Below are 3,707 nucleotides of genomic sequence, written 5' to 3'. Positions count from 1 at the left end.
TTGATGCAAATGGCATGATTTATTCTTTTTAATGGATGAGTAATATTCTATTGTATATATGCACCGCATCTTCCTTGTCTGTTCCTCTGTCGATGGATATTTAGATTGAGAAGCCAGTTTTAGCACTCTCTCTTTGCTCCACTTTGGAGCCTGTAGACACAGATTCATTCCCAGCTCCATTTGTGAGCTCTATGAACCTGGCAAAGCTATTTATTAAAAACTTCATTAAATGTGATGCCCACAAATAGCAAAACTGGATTCGTAATTATACCTACTCGGTATAGGTTGTAAGAATATAATGAGATAGTTATGTGCGTAGAGTAATCAATGCCTGGCATTGAGCTATCTATCTATATCTCTATTATTATTTCATTATTATTTACATGACATTCATGAGAGTGAGCAAGCACAAGGGAAACATTATTGAGGTGTAAAAAAAAAAAAAAAATGAGTGTATTCACCTGTGAAGGATGGCGGTTTCACCCCGGATGGAAGCTGATGAGCAGGCTGCAGGGGACAATATTGCCAGCTGGCCATGTAAAAATCTAGCGTCGAATGAGACTTAAGTGTTGGTCTTTTCATGGCTGTATGGTAGAACTAAATGTAAGTGCTTGAGTTTAATAATATCAAAAGCTCTCCAAAGGTTCTTAACTGCCTAAAGGCAGCTTTTAATTTTAAACACTGAGAAAAGTCAATCAGCCTCCACCTAAAAATATGCATTGGAATGTGTTTTGCATGCATTAAAACCTAATTTCACATCTCACCAAGTTTAACTACTTTTTTGCTCAACTAGTCTCAGATACTGGCTATTTTATTTATTTATAATAGAGCACACAGCTTGTTTAAATGTACACAGGCCTGCATTAAATCGCTATTCTGCCTATTTGTATGCATGCTTTCAGCAACGTATTTCCCTGAGATATTTTAAAATCTAAAGGCTTTCCTCAGAAACTTAAGAAAAATTATATACCATAAATAAGTTCTCTCTCAACCCATTGGGGAAAACAAAATCTAATAGAATAGAAAAACAAAATTTTATTAAAATGCATTCATATTGCAGAATAAATGGTCTATATTTTACATAGAATTTATTGCATGTATGTTTACCAAAGTAAAATTAAAATGACACTTTTATTTGTTCTGGTATGCAGAGCACTTCAATATGCAGAGCCTTTGTTTTGTAAGCCTTATTGCTATCATCTTATTCTGCTTGAAGACTTTATACAGGAGAACTTCAATTTCTAATTTGTATAAGTAGGCAAGCTAGTCTATTTGTGTATGCTGATATTTCAAAACTGCTAAGTGGAAAAATAAATCCCTGCACACTTGGGGGAAAAAAGAGAGAAAGCATTGCTGATGATACTTTCTCCATGTTTTTCAGTGTGGAATTCAGGGCAAGATAGAACAAGGAACTTGTTTATAGCCCTGCCTAGGTTGGTATACGGAGAAGGCAATGGCACCCCACTCCAGTACTCTTGCCTGGAAAATCCCATGGGTGGAGGAGCCTGGTAGGCTGCAGTCCATGGGGTCGCTAAGAGTCCAACACGACTGAGTGACTTCACTTTCACTTTTCACTTTCATGCATTGGAGAAGGAAATGGCAACCCACTCCAGTGTTCTTGCCTGGAGAATCCCAGGGACGGGGGAGCCTGGGGGGCTGCCGTCTATGGGGTTGTGCAGATTCGGACATGATTGAAGTGACTTAGCAGCAGCAGTAGCAGGTTGGTGTAATCTGTCATGACTCAGAGTCCAGTCTTCCAGTTCAAGCTGACACTAACACTGAAATTTCCAAGAAGTTAGTTCAGTGAGCTCAATTCTTATCCTACTTTGTGGGGTTAATATGAGTTGTTATGATAGTCACTTTTTGATCCTATCAATTTTGTAACATAAGCTTATAAGCAGGACATGACGGCCAAAAGGTAAAAAGAGATTCTATCAGTCTTCCCAAAAGATTGTCTTCAGTGTGATGGTAGAATCCTTTGCCCTTTGATCTTCCCTCCTGGCCAAATATCTTCCAACAACGTTCTTATAGCCTTGTATAAAAGGAAATAGTTCAAGAAAAGATAAATTCTGTTCTCTTCCAGTTCTAACATTCCGTTGGTAACTCTATTTCTACTATAGCTGCAATTGTTACAAGCATATTTTATCTTTTACTTCTTTAAAATACTTGACATTTAGAAGATACGATTCCAGGAATCTAAAGTAACAAGATATTTTCTATATTTTCTTAAACAGTGAGTTGATAGCAGTAGTGATATCCATGCAGTCTTTTTGACAGTGTTCTGGGAATTCTATGCAGTGATACAGAACTTGTATGTGGTCTTTGATATGGTCAGCTTCCTTTAGAACAATTTTGGAATGCAATAGTACATGAGAACTTCCTTTTTCTTGAAACTGGATATGCCTTTTCCGTCAATCTTATCCCTAGGGAATGAATTACTGGCTCTGGGCAGATGTTACTAGTAATGGATAGCCAAGGAGATGTTCTGGGCACTGCTGGTCAGCCTCAGCTCCATTTTGTTCCTGAACAAGGGTGCATTTAAAACGCACTACTGAGGAGGGAAGGCTGAGACCAGAGGGAGCATGTGCTTTCAGTATTCAAGCATAATGAATGGAAAAGGGCATTCTTGAGAACACAAATGGATTAAGGTTTTCCTGCCTTCAGTTCAGTTCAGTCACTCAGTCATGTCCAATTCTTTGCGGCCCCCTGGACTGCAGCATGCCAGGCTTCCCTGTCCATCACCAACTCCTGGAACTTGCTCAAACTCATGTCCATTGAGTCAGTGATGCCATCCAACCATCTCATGCTCTGTCGTCCCCTTCTCCTCCTGCCTTCAATCTTTCCCAGCATCAGGGTCTTTTCCTATGAGTCAGTTCTTTGCATCAGGTGGCCAGAGTATTGGAGTTTCAGCTTCTGTATCAGTCCTTCCAATGAATATTCATTTCCTGCCTTATCATCATCTTACTTTGTGCATAGACCTGCAACATATTTATTTATATATTTGGGAAAATGTGTTTAATCAGTTTCCCATCTATAAAAGTGCATACAGTCCTTTTAATGGGTGACTTTATTTCTATTCCAGAGCTCAACAGGACTGATCAGTTTGGAGGGATCGGACTGCTTTAATGAATGGTTTGGTTCAGTTTGTCTTGGTGATGAAGCTTTGTAATTTGGACCAAGAAAGGTTACATTTACTTCTGTGTTGAAAAAGACCCGTGGCAGCCTTCAGGACAGTCTCACATCCAGTTGACTCTATTCATTCTGAATAATCATTAAGTGGCTAAATACAACCATAAACATGTATAGACATCACTAGATAGATGGATGTGGTATTTAGCCACAAATCTGACTAAACTTCCCCTGAAGCAAGTAAAACAGTTCAGCAAAATTTCAGTTGTTTGTGTTATATTCAGATAATGATTTTTACTGAAACTTTAAATAAGTTTCTTCTTGTGGATACCAAATGAGATGACTTTCAGGAAAAGTACTGTATAGGCAGTCTACATAGAATTACTTTTATAAAGTAGAAAGCTTTATTCAAATGCAAAATACCCACCTATTAATCTCTTAAAGAACAAGGATTTTCTTAATTGTAATTCTGATGTGTCTAGTTTAATGCCACAGGATGCTCCAGTCTACTTCAGTCAATTAGAGATTTATAAACTAATTTCTTACCGTGTTTTACATATTCAGTAATCTACATTGTC

This window comes from Bison bison, unplaced genomic scaffold, assembly GCF_000754665.1.
Source record: "Bison bison bison isolate TAMUID 2011002044 unplaced genomic scaffold, Bison_UMD1.0 scf7180017864105, whole genome shotgun sequence".
In the NCBI taxonomy this organism is placed as follows: Eukaryota; Metazoa; Chordata; class Mammalia; order Artiodactyla; family Bovidae; genus Bison; species Bison bison.
Note: the sequence above shows the minus strand (reverse complement) of the source record.